Below are 22,485 nucleotides of genomic sequence, written 5' to 3'. Positions count from 1 at the left end.
GATCAGCATCAACGCTAATCTGCGTGTGCAATCCAGTTTGCACACGTTTTTGCACACGCAAAGCTTTAGTAAATCAGGCCCATAGTGTTGCATTAAAATAATGATTACTGCATCATTGTCTCTGAGCACAGACTGACATTAATAACCATTTGAACTGCATCTGCACTTCAGGAACTCCTGTGGTTAATGAAGTGTAAGCAGACAGTGTGTGTGTGTGTGTGTGTGTGTGTGTGTGTGTGTGTGTGTGTGTGTGTGTGTGTGTGTGCGTGTGTGTGTGTACGTGTGTGCGTATGTGTGTTCGCGTAGGCTCTGCTCAACGTTAAGGCCACATTATACTTCTCCGACTGTGTATGCGTTATCCGACTGCGTCACCACGGAGACGCCTCGAGCCTCTATACTTCTACAGAGTATTCTGACGGACACGCGCTGCAATTTCCCGCCCGATCAGTAGGCGTCGCTGTCGCCGTTTCTCACTTTTCTGTGTTACGGAACGCAGTTTTAAGATAATTTGAGGCGAGAAATTGGCCATTTAGAGTCTAAACATGTGCTGTGTGTGTTAAGATATGACGTATTTATAGTTTGGCAGCAGCGTTATCGGCGGTGATCAGCTCCGCCTCTGTGGACGCTCGGTGCGCACTGTGAGCCGGCACAGAGCTGCTTAGCTCGGTCTGTCCTGAGGACCAATCGCAGCTCTTGCCGTCTCCGTTGTCCCTTGATGTGACGGACACTTAAAAAATATTTAGTGCAGTCGGAGATGACGCAGAGGCTCTACGACAGGCTCTACGTCAACGCAGAGTCTCTGCGTAACCTACGCAGAGCACTTTACGCAGAAGTATAAATTGGGCTTTACTTGTGCTGTTTCTCCAGGTTCTGCAGATCCTCCAGCATCTCCTCGATCAAAGGAGGCATGGAGCCCGGGATCTCCATCTTTAGCGTCACCACCCTCTCTGCACCTTTGGAAATAAATGAAACCAACATTTTTTTTAACACTCCTGTCCAGAAAATACAGTTTAAAACAACACACAGTAGATTCGTTCATGCTAGGCTCACACTATGATACTGACACAGTCTCCATCTACGTAACTACATCCAATCTGGAGCCTTTATAAAAACTGTTTGTTTTTGGTCGCCTCAGAAATATTTGGTGCTTTATGGTGGCTGCCATGTTTCTACATAAGTCCAAATGGACAAACAAGCCAGAACTTGCATTTCACTTCGGGTTCTGAAATGGACCCTTTACGGCACAAATGAAGAAGAACAACATACTTTTTCCTCCATTTGTTATAATCTGCATTCTCACCATTAGATGTCACTAATATTTCAACTGGTCAAAAAAACCCAGTTTAATCTGCTTTTCCACCAATTGAAATGTGTTTATTTAGAATTGAATCCCAAATCAAAGTCTAACCCTACCCTAAGGTTAATTTAGAGTGTACAATTTGCCTAATTCTCAAATCTGCATGATTTTGGACGGTGGGAGGAACCCGGTCCTCTTGCTGCAAAGGCAGGAGTGCTCCTTTAGGGACCAAGTTCCCTTACCACCAGAGACGAGGCAGATGGCGCTGAGAAGCCCGCTCTCCGTGTCGTCCATCTCCAGCGGCAGCAGCTGCCCGGCAAACGTGAAAACCTGGTCCATCAGTGGTCCGAATCCAGCGTTGTGGATCTGAGTGCGGGTCAGGGTCAACCCGTCGGAGAAGGTCACTGTGTCCTGGTCTGGGGTGTAGCGATTGGAAATCCTCAGGATCTGGAAGAGAATTTAGACTCGGTCATCTACTCGTGATCCTGCCTGTCCTGGCATTAATGTGTCGTTCCAGTCATAGACTCACAGAAACCTGTGTTTTAGGACGGACTCACCAGGATGTCCAGGCAGGCGGCCTTGAGCAGAGTGATCTGGTTAGCGACGGTCAGACCGGTGAAACCCAGCACTCGCTTGGCAAACTCCACCACCTTGATGATGCACTTGGTAACGAGCTCGCTGAATTTATCCCACAGTCCGAGGTCCAGCTGGATCCTGTGGTCTGCGCTGGAGTTCTGTTCACAGAGGAACGTGAGGACGAGCAGAGTCCAGAGAGTTTAAAAGACCACTGCAAGTTTAACTTTAAACTGAAACTAAATCATTCGACAAAGCAACCTCAGTTTGGAGTTTGGCTTTTACAATTTCTGGTTCTCTTCAGTTCCTAGAACCTTTCCCAAATGTTACTCACTACTCACAACCTTCATTCAACCTTTGGAGAACGTTCAGAGCTGGTTGAAACCTTCTCAGAGCACCAAATGGGAACGTTGTGCGGAGACCACGGTGCAACTACAGGAGAAACGTTCTCGAAATGTTTTGTTTTTGGTTCAAACTAACCTGAGGAGAAACATGGTCTAAGGTTCTTTTAAGGTTTTGTGTTGTTTCATTAAACCAGCAGAGGTCAGTTTGGTGATGTCTAACTTCAGTCTGAGCTTTCGTGTTTGGGTCAAGCCAATTTTCCCCAATAATACTAATAATAATAATAATAATAATAAAAAGATCAATTCCTGTGACCAGTTTGCGAGTTCTGACCAAGTTCCTGGGAAATTCAGACTTTGCATCGTTTGTATCCTGGAGCCGTCTCTGTACAATGGTGTTACTCATAATCCACTGAGCTCTGCCGATGCTCGCAAAACCACAGGCTTGTGACGTTAGGAACACTGGTGTATTTTTGGAACGGACACGCCCTGATGCGTGATTATAGATCATTCTTCTCATGAAGGTTTTTTTCTCTCTGATTGAGATGACTGCACAATTATTTCACTGGACTTTTATTTCAACACCACCCAAAAATGATCTTCCCGAGTCATGTGATTCTATAATCTCATACATTTCTGTTACATTTTCACATCACTGTATTTATATAAAGTGCTTAGCAAATGTATTAGACCACCTATTTATAACTAAAGAAAACATTTATTTGGTAAATAAACTGAATTCACCTTTTTAGATGCACATTTGATCCAGAAATTAAACAAAATACAACATTCAACCATTAAAACTCATTTTTTTTTACATCTTAATCAAGAAAACAATAATGTGCAATTACACAAACAACACATTTATTCCATAAATATATATTTTCTATGTTTTTATCCGTGTAAATGTATGTTTTTAACATGCTGTGAGTGTGAACTGTTCTGATCTTTTAGAAAGGCACAAGGGCAGAACCTGAAATGTCAACCATTACTAATAAAGCTTTCTAAATCCAGTTTGTCTATAGGAACGTAATTCAAATATTTATGGATTTAAGTTTGTGTTTTAATGGCGGATCAGATCTGTGAGATTCTTCTTCTTTAAAATAATATAATAATCTTTTTTTTTTTTTTTAAAGGGTCGATAATGAAACATCCTGGAAACATCACACACAACAAGCAGGAAACAAACTATTTGAATAATGTATACAGTAGAACAGATGATATCTTGAGCAAATAGATCTGTCTCTCTCTGTGTTTTTATTTAAATTTCTGTTTTGCCTGCCGCGCTGACATTTTTGCATTTGAGCACTGTTGCAAAAAGCCGAGCCTCTGTGATCAAAGTGCTCATCATTTGAATGCGAAGCTTATATCAAAACAATATTTTGCCAACTACATTCAGAATTCAAATAGGTCGTGTTTGTTTCCTGATCCTTATGATACACAAATGTCCTATTTTAACACATAAGGAACTGGAAAGTTTTATTCATTTTTTATTATAATAATGATAATAATAATAATAATTATTATTATCATTATTATATTACTGTTATATGTATTGTACAATGACATTGCAGGTGCTGTTCATTTGTGCTTTTCAAAACATGTAATTAATTTTTGTATAAAGTGTGTGTGTGTACATATATATATATATATATATATATATATATATTTTTTTTAATCTTTATTCGTGGATCATCTAGTTATCCGTGAGTTTTCAAATGTTTTACAAAAAAAGTTTTAGAGGTTGAATTTTATGCTTGATTCATTTCCAGCTCAAATAGTTTAAGTTGATTTATTTCAGGACAGTGTGCACGAACAATAATCATTTAAATAAAATGAAAAGTTGGGTGCACCAGATTTAGCAGAAAGTAGAAGTAGATGTTGGAATTTTAAAGAGATTTTGGAGGTTGAAGTAGATTTTGGAATAATAATTAGATTTTGGAGGTTTAAGTAGATTTTGGCATTATAATTAGATTTCAGTACAATTTGGAACTTTAAGTAGTTGATTTTGGAACTATAAGTAGAATTTGGAGTTATAAGTAGGATTTTTTAAGTCTTTTTAACTTAAATCTACAGTTGGACACTGTTGGCTTGGATTCTTGTCAGACATCGCACTCATGACTCTTCAGTGATGACAATCTCTGACCAATCAATAGACTTGTAGTCAAGGCCAAGTTCTCTTTCCGCTTGGCTCTGGACTCCACATGTGGGACTCATAAAGGATAATCTTATCTAATCTTAACTCACATACAGTACATTCTTTTCCATTCGCACTTGTGTGGCCTCGTTGACTCACTATGGTGTATTTTCCCAGCTGACAGAGGGAGGGGAAGGTCTCTCTGTGAGCCCGGTCGATCTTCTCCACTGTCAGTCCAAGCTCCTCCGTCAGCTCCTACGTCTCCACCATCGCCATCGCCACTGCCACCGTCTTCCCCTTTCTCCTGTTCCTGTCGTTTCTCACCACTGACAACAGAGCAAAAATATTTAATAACTGATATTAAATGTCAGTGAGATTGTGGGGTGATTTTAATATTTCTGTATCTATATATATATACATATATATATACACACATATACATATATATATACACATAAATACACACACACACATATATATATACAGACATATATATATGTGTATACATATGTATACAAAATGCACTATTCCAAAATATCGTGCACAACAGTGTTTCAAGTGACATTTTCTATGTTGTAAAGAACTAAAAATTGTCATGGAATGGAATTTGCAGCATTAGGTCATATAAATTAAATCAAACGTTATTTTAATCAAAAACATCTGAACAGGCCAAGTTACAGGTTAACATAGGACCCCTTCATTGATATCACCTTCACAATTCTAACATCCATTGAAGTAGTGAGTTTTTGGAGGGTTTCTGCTTTAATGCCTTTGCAGGATGTCAGAATAACCTCCCAGAGCTGCTGCTTGGACCCAAACTGCCTTCCCACTATCATAGATCTTTTGCTTGATGATGCTCCAAAGGTTCTCAATAGGGTTGAGGTCAGGGGAAGATGGGGCCAGACCATGGGTTTCTCTCCTTTTATGCCCATAGCAGCCAACGACCCAGAGGTATTCTTTGCAGCATGAGATGGTGCATTGTCCTGCATAAAGATGATTTTGCTACGGAAGGCACGGTTCTTTTTTTACCACAGAAGAAAGTGGTCAGTTAGAAACTCCACATACTTTGCAGAGGTAATTTTCACACGGTCAGGAACCCTGAAGGGGCCAACCAGCTCTCTCCCCATGATTCCAGCCCAAAACATGACTCCGCTACCTCCTTACTGACGTCTCAGCCTTGTTCGGACATGGTGGCCATTCATCAACCATCCAGTACTAGGGTTGCACGGCACTCATCCGTAAACAAAATTGTTTGAGAATTAGTAATTCCTGAGCCCACTGCAACCATTTCTGCTTGTGAGCATGGTTTATAGGGTGGCCGAATAGTAGGTTTATGGACACTTGCAAACTTCTTAAAGATCCGACACCTTGAAGTTTGTGGGACTCCAGAGGAACCAGCACCTTCAAATATGTGTTTCCTGCTTTGCAATGGCATTCTCTTAATCCTATGAATTTGTCTGGCAGAAACTTTCCTTATTATGCCTTTGTCTGCACGAACCCGCCTGTACTCTGAATCAGCGACACATTTCTTCACAGTATGATGATCACGCTTAAGTTTTCGGGATATATCCAATGTTTTCATACCTTGTCCAAGGTAGTGCACAATTTCACACTTTTCAGCAGCAGAGAGATCCTTTTTCTTTCCCATATTACTTGAAACCTGCTGCATGCTTAATAATGTGGAACATCCTGCTTAACCTCTTCTTCACGGTTGCCTCCGCTACCGGGGGCAGCATCAGACGCAGCAACAAAAGCGTCATAAAACCATATCTAACTTTAACAAACACAGACATGCTGCATACCCACAGAAAGGTCAGAAACTCAGCTGAAATCTCAGATAAACCATTCTTATGTTCACGAAACACAGTTTCTGTAGTCGACTGGACAGCGGAGAACCCACAGATTCCAGCGGTACCATTTTTATCACTCGACAACCAAGATTCACGGATCCAGCCTCAAAATAAAAGCAATCAACTGACTTTCAAGAAATACAGGCAGAAATGTTGTCTTACCTTTGTCGTTTATCAAAACAGGTTATTTCCACCGGAACAAAACCACAGAACTACACTTCCCAACATGCTTTTGGAACAAATCCCGGTCTGATTGATCATTACAGAGCAACATTAGATTGTTCTGATTAGAGAAGGGCGAATGTCCACACAAATGCGTCATATGCATTTATGTCCTTTTGACTCGCTAATGAAGTGATTCACATGCATTTGGAGATCGGGGTCTGATTCTACCGGTTTAGAGGTTTAAAACGAGCTGTCAATCACCCTAATTGACCAAGGTAAGCCAGAGCTATGGCGCTGCGTAACTGAAGACGCTGCAGAGTCACAGAGTTGTTACTACGCACCGCATAGGGAGCATCGATTTACAGTATTATTCTACTTTTTTTTTCTTCAAAAACAAGTTATTTTTAGACCTGTAGTGACATATAAATAAAATTAAATGGGTTTTTAATAATTTGGTACCTAAGAAATTTCAAAAGGCCAAACTGTGCCAAAAGAGAGAACGCCTAGACATCTCTTTGCTAAAACCTCTGTAATTTCACTCTGCTTCATTTCAGCAGAATTCAACATTGCTCAGCTCATGTCCACATGACCTCCATGTGTTTTTAAACTCCTACTAAATAAGGTGATATTTGCTTTAAAATGCAATTTTCTTTTTGGCGAGAGAAAAAAATCCTTCAGTTATGCTGTGTTCCATGTACATTTACTCTGACACAGTGGCATCTACAGTGAAACTTACACCTCTGGTGGAATCTCACAAGTGTTATCTTTATTTTGATACCAAGATAATCCACATAGACCTTGTAACTGCAGAGATTCACTCTATTTAGTTTGGGCATGTCATTTTCGAGCAGGGACTCCAAAAAGAGGGCCAGGGAAGAAGTGGTTAAGTAGTTTTCCTTTGCTTGGGCTCACCTGGCAAACTAATTATCACAGGTGTCTGAGATTGATTTCACTGATCCAAAGAGCCCTGAGACACAATACCATCCATGAGTTTAATTGAAAAACAAAAAAATAAATGTTTAAGAAACTTAAATCCAATTTGCATAATAATTTGGAACACGATGTATATGGGTTACACATTACACATACATTTTCATTCAAGGTTTAAGGGTGCCAGTAAATCTGAGGATAACAGGAGGATGAGTTCATCTACAGGGCCGGATATTAATGCTGGCCGGCCAGTTATGGCCCACGGACCACCAGTGCTAGAGGGGGGAGGTGGGGATCACGTGAAGCCGACTGCCTTGGGCAAACCTGGGGTCCGTTTTACAAAGCAGGTTCAACAAACTCTGAGTCTAACCCTGAACTCTGAGTTGATCTACTCTGAGAAAGGAAACTCAGAGTTTTCCGTTTCAGAACAGCTGATTTGAGTTAGTTTGTTCAACTCGGAGTAGTTTCACCTCGAGTTAAGCGCGTGCACCACAAGTATAAAAAGACAGCATGAATGGAGCCCCGTTTCAACGAGTCATCATGACAACGGGGAAGCAGAGGGTGACGTTCTTCACCCACTGGAGTTGGAAATATTAATGCATGAGTTTGAGCAAGTTTTTAGAAGGAAGTGTAACAGCAGCAAAAGAGAGGGAGACGACGTCGGAGAGAACTCTGCTGCTGATGAGGAAGTTTAAATGTCGTCCTTTGCACAATCACAATAATATTACAGGGGGAAACTGCTTGAGTTGTAGATAATTAATTTATTTATTTAGGTTTAATCCCGCGGGGGAGAAGCGCAGTTGGCAGCAGTTTAAGATGAAACATAAAAACATTGTTCAAACAGGTAAAACCTCGGTATAATCTCATGGGATTAACCTCATTTTGATCATGTTTTACATAAAGTAAATATGAAGTGGCTGTTTGACTGTACAGTTATCACCAACATAATGATGTTTTCACACATAAATGACTTACATTATTATTATTATCACATTATTTATATCACGTTCAAGTGATCTGCATCTATGACGTTGTATAAAAGTAAAAAAAATAATTTAAAAAACCGCAGCGCAACACACAGTTTCTGCTGTGATGTGAGAGCGTGACTCCGGTTATTAATGTTGAAATGTAAGGACGGATTAGGTTGTGAATGTAAATGATGAACTGTGACGTGAAACAGTTCCGCTCAAAAAGAAAAGTGTCTGGAAATGTAAGAACATCTATGAGGTCTGATAATCATCTCCTGACGAATATTTAATTCTCTGCACAGTAATGCTGCACCTTCATCCACGGGATCACTGTCAAAAGGACATGGTTGTGAAAATAGTCTCCACCTAATATAACTTCTAATGTAGACGCAGAACAGACGCAGAACTATACTACGCTAAAACTCTGCTGACTGAATGAATGAGGAAATCAAATATCGTGTGTGTCTGAAAGAGGGCGGAGACAGAGAGAAACTCAAGGTTTGCGGAGAAAAACCTGGTCCCGACCAGGTTAGTTTCAAAGAGCATGTTACCATGGTAACTGACCGAGAGCTTAAGTTACCTCTCTCTGTGAAACAGGCTAGTGTTACTCCTCTTTCTCTGGTTTGACTAACCTCCCTTTGTGAAACGGAAAACTCAGAGTTTCCCTCATTTCAGGGTTAACAGACTCAGAGTTTTCACTAAACCTGCTTTGTGAAACGGACCCCAGGTTATCTTGTTCACAAATGCTTCTGTAACATTACAGCGTGTGCTCCACTGACTCGGTTCAGGCAGCTGTAACGCACGTCAGGGAAGCTCAGGATTACGCAACGCAACAATCTCTGACTTCCTCGTTCTAAACCCCCCTCCCTCTCCCCCCTTCTCTCTGAATGCCCCAATTCACGTCCACATTGTGTAAACGCTCCAACTCAACTCATATTACACACTGACCAAAGCAGTTACATAGCATCCGTCCGCCCGCTACATGTGCTGTGCTGCGTTTATGTAACGTGTTTGAGCAGCAATAATGAGAACATGTGTTTGGGTGGATCCGTCTCTGTCGCCCTATCACTGCCAACGGCCGCCACTGTGTTACACCCCCTCAATGATCTAGGTCACGGCACTTGTGGCTGTTTGTTCCCACTGGTACGGTCGGCACAATGGAGTGCAAACGCAAGCATCTAGGGGTTCAGGGGGGAATAAACTCAAAAAAAAAAAAAAAGCTGCAAAAGGTGTAGCAGTAAAGTGCGGAGTAAATGGGACATTTCAGGCATTAAGAGAGCAGTAAATGAGTGCTCTATTTCTCTATTTAGTCCATAGTTATAATTTTCTTTTAACATTTATCCCAGGGGTGTAGGGTTGGGGTACTGTTCATCATTTCTGGATCTGGAATTCGGTACTGGTACAAAACGGTACCTAATTTCGCTACTTTTAAAATATTTTTCAGTATTATGACAGAGTTTCAGTCTCTTATTTAGAAGATTTCAGAACAGTAAATAAATAAATGTAAATAAATGTTAGAAATAACTATAGATCAGTTAAAAAGACTTGAAAATACTGAAAACATGGGTTAAACTCCAACATTCAGCAAAAATTCCAAAATTTACTTAAAATTCCAAATTTTACTTAAAATTCCAAATTTTACTTAAAATTCCAAAATCGACTTAAACTTCAAAATTCTATAATTCCAAAATCTACTTCCACTAGATATAATTTAGAAATGAGATCGTGCAATTTTTTTCACGAATTACTGCACGGCTCTAACGTGTGCAAATGTACAAATCTACAAAACTAGAAAATAAAACCAAATAACTTAAGCCCAACACTATTTAGATATCTAAATATCTCAACCCCCTCCACTAACCCTAACCCTAACCCTAAGGGGTGGAATTGCGATTCATCCTAACTCTCCCTGGCCATCCCCACAGCGAAGCACAGTACTTACAGCGGTTCCTGGTGATCTTGTTGATGACGCAGTTCCTGTCGCGGTGGCAGGTGTACACCGTGTCCTTCTGCACGCTGTGGCGGAAGAAGCCCTGCAGAGTCAAAGCAAGATGAGCTTCAGCACCAGAGAAGTGGAAATAACGGCACCTCAGGACACTCTCTCTGTATTTAAAGTTAGACTTAAAACTTTCCTCTTTGATAAAGCTTATAGTTAGAGCTGGCTCAGGGAAATCCGGACCAAAGTCAAGAAAATCAAATGAATATATATAACATGTTCACTTACAGATATTCTGTTAATTATCTACTGTTACCTTGCAGCCTTCACAGGCACTGACGCCATAGTGGTAACCAGAAGACTTGTCCTGACACACCGAGCGTGTGCGGGGAGGCGGAGGTGGCAAGTTGGGGCTGGTGAACAGGTCGTCCAAACTGGAGCTGGAGCTCTGGCTGCCCACTGCTGCAAACACAAACAGGACAGCACTGCGTTCACTTCCAAATTTATTTGAACGCTGTAAACAAAGTATTCCGTATTCCTACACTGAACCAGTTAACGCCTTAGTAACTTAGTTAACATCAAATTAAAAGGACCTTTCAAGGACTTTCCAGGACTAATTCCCTTAAACTTCAAAGATTGAATGTGCTGACACAGCTTATGATGGTAGAAACAACTCGTAAGAGCGTCTTCGTCCATGGCGTCCACTTTAATTGATTCGCAGCATGCTCTGCATCAGGCGTCCTCACGTCATTTGAAGAACTGCACAGTTCCTGGCCGACTCAGGAACATTAAAATGGGTTAGATTTTTCCTTGTTCTCACTCCATCATGTCTGACCGCAAGCAATTTCTCCCAGCTACTGTGCTACACGCGTGTATGTTTTGGTTGCGTTTACCCACAATGCCCTGCGTTGTAGTACACTTCCGGCATTTTGTCCACTTGAAGCAAACCGGGAGCTACATTTTTAGGCGGACCAGAGTTCGCTTCTTTGGTGCACATCAGAGTTCCCCAAACAAACCTTCACTTTCAAAGCAAACGAACTAGGGTTTGATTTAGAAGGAACTGCCTGGAATGCAGCCTTAGTCTGATCTGGTGTATGATCACAGGCCTTTTTTTCGATTGTGTTAAAATCAGCCTCCAAAACATCGCCAGATGCCAAGATTTAAAGGCTCTTCCTGCAGAATTACTTGACCACCTCCATTTTTTTCTAGCCAAATGCGAACCCATCTAGCTTCATCCTCCACATCATGAAGTGCGGGATGCTGTGCCAATCTCAGCTGACATAGGACGATAGTCGAGGTCAAAGAGCCATAAATGGAACACTTCCCTCGTTAACTGTAACCCATATGTAACTCAAACACAAAGGTGGGAGGTGGTTGTGGAGAGGCTGCCCCAGGGCCCAATTTAGGTGCTGTCATGTGATGTTTGTCGACTGTTTTAACCAACAAAGAGGTTTAAGGCTGGAGGAGAATTCTCAAGATGAGGAGATAAGGAGGAGGATACCGGACAAAGAGGAAGTGTGATTTGGTGAAGAAGCCGTGCCCACTTTGTTGTGCATGAGCTTCTTTAAAATACTCGTAGTGAAAATGTGCTTAGTTTTCATCTTTGTAAATTATTTTCATAAATAAGTCTTTGGGGTTCATATGAAGTGAGTGTATTTATTTCTCTGCCGGAAAGTTTGAAAGGTTTTATTTGAGACGCAATACTTTATTATGACCTTTTTTGAATCTTGCACCCAGCAAATAAAACTAAGCATTTACAAAGAAAAACACAGAACAAACTAACAACCCCACTCTAAAAAACAATTAACACTAGCTCATTTAAAAAAAATAAAAATAAAAAAGTTTTATTGGACAGTTTGTTGGGCCATCTTCTTGAATTTCTTTTTGGACAGTAGTTTGTTGCACAGTTTTATTGGACGCATGACTTGCAGTCTGCACAAATGACTAAGGCTGCATCGGTGAACCAAGTATTTATCAATGACTAAATCTAATCTCCAACAAATTGGAAAAACAAGTGGTTTGAGCTTATAAAGAAAATGAAAGACAACTTCTGCGTTATCAGCATCTTAAAGTTTTCTTGAATGGTTTGTTGAACAGTTTTATTGAAAATTATTTTTTGGATAGTTTTCTTGAATGGTTTTCACTATATATTTCACCAAACCTCAACTCCACCTACCTGTGTAAATCTAATCTTGAATAGTGCTAATGGCTGACTAAAGTAGCTCAAGTATTTTTATTGTTAATGTTATTATTATTCATTTTTATCAAGTCATTAAAACCTACTTATTTGAATAGTGTGCTGCTACAGTTGAGGATCGTGTCAGTTTGAGACTGGGGATGAATACAGAACATGAGAACTGATTGTTAGCTGCTGCCTGTTGAAAACGACTAAACGAAAGACATCTACTTTGAAGAATGGACAAAAGAATAGGAGAAAAGATGTGTACTGGAAATAAATAAATACAAGAGCACAGCATCAGCAGTCCCCACTTACACTGTGAGCACAGGTGCTCCTGCCAGTCCCACTCGAGGAGCTTGGGGAAGAAGGTTACCAGATCCTGGTCGTGGTCCTGAAACACGCAGACGGGACTGGATGAGCTGTAAAAGTCCAGGACTTCCGAAGCACGGAATCTCCATGTGGTCAAACATGATGATGATGATGATTGTACCGCATAAACACAACTATGTTTCCCAGAGACGGTGATAAACAGTTTGCATGTCGACTTCCTCCAGATCAGGATTCTGCTTTGCATCACAAAGTTTATTCCACGTCTTCTTCTTCTTGTCTCCTCGGATGTCTCAACTCACTCTGCTTCACATTTGTGACGTCACAGGGAGCGATGGGTGTTGTTGCCCAATGTATGCAGCTGAACTCTCCGTGAACCTCCTCCACTGATGCTGCCGACCTCCACATGACTGATGATATAAAGTGATTAAGTCACAAATGTAAGAAGGTGCCTGATTGTTCAGGGCCTTGTATGTAAGTAGAAGTATTTTAAAATCGATTCTACTTTTCACTGGGAGCCAGTGAAGAGAAGCCAGGACAGGAGTTATATGGTCACGTCGTCTGGTTCGAGTCAGTATCCGTGCTGCTGCGTTCTGGACCAGTTGAAGGCTTCTCAGGGACTTACTAGGACATCCTGACAGTAAGGAGTTACAGTAATCCAGCCTAGAGGTTATAAAGGCGTGGATAAGTTTCTCAGAGTCTTGTCGCGATATAATATTTCTAATTGTCTTGATGTTGCGAAGGTGGAAGAAGGCTGTTCTACATATATGCTTAATATGTTCATCCAGTGATAAATCCTGGTCAAACAGGACTCCTAGGTTCCTTACTGTAGTGCAAGGGACTGAAGTGTTACTGCCTAGGTTTAGAGCTCCAAGTGCTGCTCTTATATCTTTTGGCCCAAGGACCATGACCTCAGTTTTTTCTGTGTTAAGCATCAGAAAGTTCCGAGTCATCCACGTCTGTATGTCTATGAGACAATCCTGGAGTTTAATAGATGGGTTTGGGTCGTCCGGTCGTGCAGATACATATAGCTGAGTGTCATCTGCATAACAATGAAAATCTATGTTGTGTTTCCTGATAATGTTGCCTAATGGCAGCATGTACAGGGTAAAAAGAATAGGTCCAAGCACAGAACCCTGAGGAACTCCGTAGTTAACCTTAGTGAATATGGAGGATTCCTCGTTTACACTAACAAACTGAAATCTGTCCGATAAATAGGACTTGAACCAGACAAGTGCCGATCCTCTAATCCCAACGTCTTGTTCTAGTCTATGTAGCAGGATCTCATGATCTATAGTATCAAATGCTGCACTGAGATCCAACAGAACCAGTATAGAAGCCAGTCCTTTTTCAGAGGCCATAAGAATATCATCTTTTACTCTAAGTAGTGCAGTCTCTGTACTGTGGTGGGTTCTAAACCCAGACTGGAACTTTTCAAATACATTATTGCTACACAGGTGATCACACAACTGTGTGGCTGCAGTTTTTCTAAAATCTTTGAAATAAAAGGAAGGTTTGAGATCGGTCTATAGTTACTCAGAATGCTACTGTCGAGAGAAGGCTTTTTAAGTAATGGCTTAATTACTGCCATCTTAAAGGCCTTTGGGACACAGCCGCTCAGTAAAGACATATTTATTTGATCTAGTAAAATATTTCCAACTTGTGGTAGAGCCTCTCTAAGGAGTCTAGCTGGTATAGGGTCCAACTGACATGTAGTTAGTTTAGAGGAGGAGACCAGTGAGGTCAGCTCCCGGAGGCTTATAGGAATAAAATGATTCAGTACATGTAAAGCTGGAGCCGCAATTAAGTCTAGGCTCGCTGTACTAAACTGGTTGGTAATTCTATCTCTGATCGTTTCTATCTTATCGTTAAAAAATGTTATAAAGTCATTACTACTCAGCGATCGAGGGATCGATGGATTCGTTGTATCATGGCTCTCCGTCAGCCTGGCTACAGTGCTGAAAAGGAACCTGGGGTTGCTCTTATTTTTCTCTATTAACTCTGAGTAATAAGAAGTTCTTGCATGTCTAAGAGCTTTTTTATATATATCAAAACTGTTCTTCCACAAGACAAAGTGACTGTCATTATGTGTGGAACGCCACGTTCTTTCTAACTTCCGTGTACTGAGCTTTAACGCTCGAGTTTGGGCTGTGTACCATGGGGCAGACTTGTCCCGGGTGATAACCTTTCTCTTAAGAGGAGCAACAGTGTTTAGAACTGTTTGCAAGGTTAAATTTGTGTTATCCACTATTCCATTAAGTTCCGTGGGAGTGATGTTTCTATAGTCTTCCTCTGTGATAAAACATGACGTGAATTTTTCAACTGAACTGTCGGATAAACAGCGACTGTAATAATGCTGCTGTTTAGGATCAGTAACATTAGTAAGTACAACCTCAAATGAGATCAGACAATGGTCCGATATCAAAGGATTCTCATCAAATACTACCAAGTTATGTATGTCAATACCATACGTCAAGATAAGGTCAAGTGTGTGTCCATGACGATGTGTTGGTTTGTTAACCTGCTGCTTGAAGCCAATTGATTCAAGCAAAGCTTTAAAAGACGAGCCAAGACTATTATTGGCTACGTCCACATGAATATTAAAATCACCTACTATGATGATTTTATCTGAACAGAGAACTAAATCAGATAAAAAATCTGCAAAATCACTTAAAAAGTCGGAGTAGGAGTTCGGTGGTCGGTATACAACGATAAGCTGGAGTCTGTTATTCTGTTTAATACTTGAGTCTAACAGACTTAGAGTAAGGTGCTCAAATGATTCATAAGTACACGTGGGTCGAGAGGTGAGCGAAAGTATACAGTCAAATATAGCTGCGACCCCTCCACCTCTGCCATTTCCTCTAGGGGTATGAACATTGGTGTGGGAAGGAGGCGTTGCTTCGTTTATAGATACATAATCATTCACTTGAAGCCATGTTTCTGTTAAGCAGAGCAAGTCAAAATCCTGTTCGTGTATCAGTTCATTCACAAGCAACGCTTTTGAGCGGAGAGAACGAATATTTAACAAACCACACTTAAAACTGTTCGTTCTCGGCTCGGAGAATGTCCTCGTGTTTATTCTAACGAGGTTACTATGAATGACTCCTCTCCTGTTTCTCCGTGACTGTCTAATGTAATGTATGTACACGGAAGTTAGAAAGAACGTGGCGTTCCACACATAATGACAGTCACTATGTCTTGTGGAAGAACAGTTTTGATATATATAAAAAAGCTCTTAGACATGCAAGAACTTCTTATTACTCAGAGTTAATAGAGAAAAATAAGAGCAACCCCAGGTTCCTTTTCCTGAATTCTGGGGAACTGAAGACGACATAAGAGTCACAAACTTTGTCTGTGTGACAGTTCTTACCTCCATGCGGCGGATGTCTATAGATAGTACTGTGGTGAAGAAGAACATCTGCAGGAAGAAGTCAGACACCAGGTCCACAACAGCAAACAAACAGAACTCCTGCACAGGAAAAAGCAGCGGCGGTGTCAGACCATTGCACACTGATGTTATGAGTAGAGCACACAATGCAGATATTTCTTTTTGTATTCTTGTCTTTTCTGTGTTATTTTTAAGACTGTCAGTATGTGTTTTCATTTTGTCTCTTTGGTTTTCTTTCCATTCTTTGTGTTCAGTTACCTGGATGGCTGGCACCAGCGTGAAATATCCAATCAGGATGATGCAAAGTTCAGTGGCCATGTTCTTCATGATAAACCAGCTTTCATTACTAAGGCCTGGAGAATAGACGGAACATTTGAAAACACACAATTGTCAGGAAAAGAGCAGGATAATTATCTGGCGTGGAGCAGAACAGACACACTCACTCACCCTGAGCAATGCGGAGTTTGACCTCGAGGTCGACCGGTGTGGAGACCACGGACTTTGTGAGCACCAGGACATTCTCCAGGCCGATCACCACCACCAGGTAAGGAAAGATCTCCCTGCAGACAGAGACAAGGGGAAACAGCTGCAGCCTCAAAACTGAAACGAACAAAAGTAGAAGCCATTTCTGAATTGTATAGATTGACAGAAGCTAGGCAAATTTCCTATCATATCTGCCTGGTTTTAACCCATTGACGCAGGGAAAGCATTGCCCCATTTCTAACATTAGAGCCGGGAGCGCGGCTGCTTAATTCTACCATAGATGCCAGGAAAGCGGATACGTCAATTTTCGGGGGGTATAAGGGTTTCCCGTGACATTGTTTTGAAATCTCACCGAGCAAACATGGAGGGACTTTGACAGCAAAGAGATTTCGGAAGGCAGTGATTTTGAGGAGTTTCTCGGCTTCAATGACATCATTGCTGATGACTTTGAACACGCTGAACCAATCGACCGGGATTTATGGTTAAGACATAATTGTTTGATAACGACGATGAGTTTGAAGGTTTTGAAAGTGACGGAAGATGGAGAATTACCAATTACCACGTAATCGACGGTGTGTTTTCACCCGCACACCAGGGGTGAAAATGGATTTACCTGCAGATGTCACACCACTGTAAGAACTATCACCGTCACATGTGAAGCAGACTGTTAGTCATTACATGCTGTTCTTGTTCTTCACAGTCCATCAGGACTAAATCAAGGCACTGACACAAGTTGATTTTACTTTCTTTTCTAATTTTTTTTAAATTGAAAATGGTTATTTACTTTAAAAGAAAGTGTGCCTTCCTGAAATCACCGACAGGTTTGATGGGCATTTTTTCCAGGCGTTTCAGGCCTTAATGGGTTAATACTTAAGCTAGGGTGTGAAAAAACTAGACTACAAATGATCATGCATACACAGGAGGGTCAATTAGTGACAGAAAATAATGCTAGCCAGTCACTAAATGAAATCTTTGGAATAATGTAGTTCCTTTGTGCTGTAAATCTAATAATCAATAAAAACACAAAAAATGTAAAAGGTGTCAGTTTCTCTACCACAAGTATACAATACAACCACATTGACCCTAATAACCTTCACTCAGGTGCAACAATCTGTTTTTAATTAGCTGGAAATTGTTATTGATAATTATCAATATTGACTGATACTTATCATGATAACCTTATTGATCATATGACTTGGTTTAAGGTTTCAAAACTGTGCCAGAGTGCATGATAAACACTCCAAATACAAAGTCATATTGACAGCAAACAGGTGAGTTATGTGACACAAGGCCAAAGTAATTATTTTGAAAACAAGTTTTATTTTCCTTCCAGAGCAAAAAAAAAAAAGAAGCAGGTTCAGGGTGATTCCGAGTATCTGGCAGTCACCTGCAGGGAATGTTCCTCTGATGAAATGTGGCCAGATAAGTTAAGAGAGCGGAGATAAGCTCATGCTATAGATATAACTGTATAACTGGGTCACAGAGGCGATCAGCTCTGAGCATGACATGAGACGCACCCAGTAACGTAACTCACGGCAAATACACACCACCGCTGTGTGGATGGGAGGTTTGCATTTTGCCTTTGTTAGACCTTTGAATGTGTGTGTGTTTATGCAAACAGCCAAAGCACGGCCCATGCCAGTTTTTGCGTAGATCTCGGTCAGTGGTTGGACAACGCTGTGCCGTTATCACGCCACAACGTCTGCTTTTTAATGATCCTCAAGCGATTGGACAACTATTAAATGTCAGCATCCCTATATCCCTGCCCCCTAAATGTAGCTCCACCCACTTGCATTCTTCCCCATCCACACTAAAAACATGACTTCTTGCCAAGTTGTTGTAAACATTAACAGATATTCATTTAGGGTAAATGGAGAAGGAATGGGAAGTCAATGAGTTGTAACGGAGGTACGTTTGTGTGAGAGTGTGTGTTGTATCTAGGTGGACTTTTCCTTGTCTTTCTGAGAAAAAGATAACAAGACATTGATGAAAGAGTAACAAGCTGTCAGCGGCTGGAATTATTAACAGGATCCATTTTTTGAAATGAAGCTAAATTATCTAATAACTTAAAAAATTTAAATAAAATGTCGAGCAACTCCTTAGCATTTATCCTTTTGTAAATAAAGCAGCAGGAGGCAGAATCTATTATTTTATTGCCTTTTCTGTACAACCATTTCCTTTTTTTAAGTTGCTTTGCAGGGTAGGCTGGCTCCGGTGAAGCTAACAGACGCACACACATTAGTTTGGATGCTTTGTTGTCATGACTCTCTGCTCAGGAGGAAGGTTTAGTTTGTTTGTGCGAAAACCTGGTGATCTTCCAAACAAAATTAGTTTTCAGAATGTGAAACTTGTTCCTACCCTCCATTGAGTGTCGGTGTCAGGCCAAACAGCGTGCACAGTCCCACAGACATGAGCAGCGAGCTGAGGACTGTGACCACAGCGGCCAGAGCCAGACCCCACTTAGACTTCACCATGTCAATCTTACCTGCAAGAACAAAGAGAGCCGTGTTAAAGGCATGATAACGTAACGATACCATTGTCCTAAAATGTCGAAAAATAGTGAAAATTATTCAGTTTTTATGGATTTCTTTGTTACATGGAGCAAAGGAACTAGAACATATTCATACAATAGTTGAGAAGCAGAAAAAAACTCTCACAATAGTTGCAGATTCAAGTTAAATATGCTTCATTCTTCATTTCGTGCTAACCATCAGAAATCCTCCAAGGTTCCAAGAATGTTTTGCATTAACAGATTATTTAGAGAACAAAAATGTCTATCAAGACGCCAAATGAGGAAAAAACTAATCAGCTTGAGTGTGAATATTCATTTTTGTGCCCCTGTGCAGTGTGTGATTGTTTCCAGAACTAATGTTTGTACTGGCAAACTGCTGCAGTGTCAGCTGGGTGCATTCCTGCAGAAGTTCAGTGTTCCCGTGCGAGGATTATCCAGGCACCAGGCAGAGCAGCCTTAGCTCAAACTATGACAAACTATGTTTTGTAAACTGTGGGCTATATAAATAAAGATTGATTGATTGATTGATTAGCTCACAAACAAGAATGTAGACCATTAAAAAGGTGCAAAGGGCAGGTATATAGATTTATCCCCCCCCCCCAAAACTGTTTGTGTGTACAAGGAAAGAGCAGTGGACTAACGTGTGGAGAAGTAGATGTAGGCAAAAAGGATGATGTATGTGGTGACGAGAGGGATGAGCTCGGCGACGCCAATCTCCTCCTTGAAGTGGACGTGAACCATGTGGTCGTCTCTCAGGCTGCAGTTGGTCGAAGGGTGGAGCTGCTTCAGACGAGCCCGCAGGCTGCCCAGGAACCTGAATACACACACACACACACCTCTAGATTATCACCAGATACAGAGCAGGAAGTGGAACAGACTATCTGTACCCTGTAATACTCAGTATTGGTATCAGTCCAATACTGGTAAAAATCACTTGATGGGATTTAAACTTAACAATTTTTCCGTCTTTGGAAGATTTACACCTTTTCCTTAATAAACATAAGGAATTGATTCCAGTATCAGAATGCCCATTAAAAAAAAGAGCAGACTAGAATTAAGAAAGTGCATTAAACACAAAAACAGTCTTAACTTGCATTCTTACTCTCACATTACATTGTTAACTATCAAATGCATTTCCTCTTTGGCTGCAAATGTGACTCACGTTGCATCATAGCTGGACAACACCAAAGTGATGGTGTACGTCACCACCCGCTTCTTGTTGTAATGACTGACCCCTGTGTACTTTCCAGGAACACCAAACAGCAGATCTGTAAGACATGTGCATGAAAAACACACATAAAATCAATCATTCTCATGAGCACAGACCCACATACTGAAGCACGACAGTGTACAACAATTATTGGACAGTTTTTGCTCATCGCTGTATGCCAATTTAATTCAAAATAACAAAAAATTATTGGTGGTAACTTCACTTATTTGTAACCTGATTAACAGTATAGGTCTGAGTTAACATAACAACCAGTAACATGTGTCACAATTATTTATCTATCATCTATGTATTTGTTTGCACCTTTGTGTTGAAATACACTCATGTCTGCCCTTTTATAATTCATACTGGGTGCCCCTGTGGAGTTCCCCACCACCACCTCCCCCGTCATCTACGTTACAGCTAGGTTTTATTTTACAGCTTTCCCATGGCAGTGTGACTGGCCTTACATCAGCTCAGTGTGAACAAGAGTATCAGTCTGACTGTATCTGGCAGCCAAAGCTGTGCCTGACTCCAGCACCACAGTAATCTTCCCACCTCTAAATCATTTGAGCTGGAGGATGAGGAGGAATGCTGAGCTGGCTCTGGGGTGATTTGTTTCACTGTGTCAGTGGGTAAAGTTTTGGTAGAATTCAATAAGTTTCCATGGAATTAATATACTTGTTCTCTGTCAATATAAAAGCCTCTTAGTTAACGCCAATCACCCACTCACTGGCTCCTTACAATTATGAACTGTTGAGTCGACTCTAATGTGCCAGCCATTATTTGAATAAAAACACCATTATAATGACTGAACAAAAATGACAAAAATTCACACTCAAGAAGCCAAAAATAGTTGGCAATTAATTAATTTCACATAAATGTGTCACTTATCACCTATTGTCATGCACAGTCGTCACAACCCCCGCTCCATATATCCCAAAGTAATGTCCGTTTACCCGTTGTTACTGAGTTTCACCGTAATGCATAGAGTGACCACGATGTTGGCTTCTCGCGATCATAAAAACATTAAAATCGTAGAAAAACGATTAATGCTCTATAAATATATCCACTGGACACACAAGTCTTCTGAGGCTAAAAGTTTGTGTAAAACACTGTGCGCTGCTGTGCAGCCACTCTTCCTCCCTCGCCTGCACTCTCGTATTTCACAGGGACAAGAGGGAGCTACAACGCTTTCATGTTGCAATTAAAGTGTGTAAAGTGAACCACATATTTTTTTTTTGTAAATATGTTTAATGGTTTTCATTTTTCAGTACAAAAACAAAAACAACACAACGATTCCGGGGATAATCCCCACAAAGGATAGACAAAAACAAACAAAAACAAAACAAAACCATGGCTCACAGATACAATCATCCTTATAAGACAATAGCTCAGGTATTACAAAAATACAAGATAAACGGGCATCAATCAAGTTCCATTCTACACAAACCCTCTGGTGAAGATAGCCGAAATATCCAATCCTATATAAGACACGAAAGGCTCCTTTGTTCTATGAAATACATCATCTTTAGAACGTAGCATGCATGTCAAATAGTCAAGTGAAACATATTCAAGTATGACCTTATGCCATTGTGTTTTTGATGGAGCCAGCATTTCAGCTTGGTAATAGTTTTATGCGAGAAGAGAATTGGGATCATTTGAATTGGGCATAATAACCGTGGGAGAATGTTCATTTTCAATAAAGCAATACGACCTAACCAGGATATCGGAAGAACGTTCCACCAAATCCAGTCTAATGCGGTCAAACGGGAGTAAAATTTGAATTGTACATTTGATCAAAAGCTGGTGTTATATATTCCCAAATACACAAATCCCACAGGAGACCACTTAAAAGGAAAAGGAAGTGGGACATCAGGTTTTTGGTTCAGGCTACCAAGAGGCATTGCTTCAGACTTATTAAAGTTAATTCTGTATCCTGAAAAGACACTAAACTTGTCGATTACTTCAATAAGGGCCAGAGTGGATGTCTCAGGTCTGGTCAGAAATATCAAAACGTCATCAGCATAAAGTGTAATCTTGTATTGTTTATCTGCTAAGGCTAACCCATGTATGTCAGGGTTTGTCCTAATTGCCTCAGCCAGAGGTTTCGATGGCTAGCGCAAACAAAAGAGGCGAAGAGCCTGCCTTGTACCCCTTTGTGTTTGAAAGTTGGAAGATCGTAAGCCATT

At 40.7% G+C, this 22,485-nt stretch overlaps 1 pseudogene across 1 annotated transcript; it reads right to left on the bottom strand.

The window, feature by feature from the left end:
• Positions 1 to 846: 846 nt before the first annotated feature.
• On the bottom strand, positions 847 to 20,705 carry LOC310931468 (retinoic acid receptor alpha-A-like; annotated as a pseudogene). Its single transcript has 15 exons — positions 20,663 to 20,705; positions 20,249 to 20,354; positions 19,728 to 19,900; positions 18,933 to 19,059; positions 16,539 to 16,651; positions 16,350 to 16,444; positions 16,074 to 16,172; positions 13,104 to 13,113; positions 12,692 to 12,811; positions 10,514 to 10,659; positions 10,166 to 10,294; positions 4,508 to 4,674; positions 1,855 to 2,031; positions 1,540 to 1,744; positions 847 to 953 (listed from the first exon to the last, which is right to left on the bottom strand). The product of its transcript is annotated as a retinoic acid receptor alpha-A-like (transcript).
• Positions 20,706 to 22,485: the final 1,780 nt, after the last annotated feature.

The sequence above is a fragment of the Microchirus variegatus genome (assembly GCF_963457635.1).
Source record: "Microchirus variegatus genome assembly, chromosome: 1".
Taxonomy (NCBI): domain Eukaryota; kingdom Metazoa; phylum Chordata; class Actinopteri; order Pleuronectiformes; family Soleidae; genus Microchirus; species Microchirus variegatus.
Note: the sequence above shows the minus strand (reverse complement) of the source record. Positions and strands in the feature narration are given on the sequence as shown.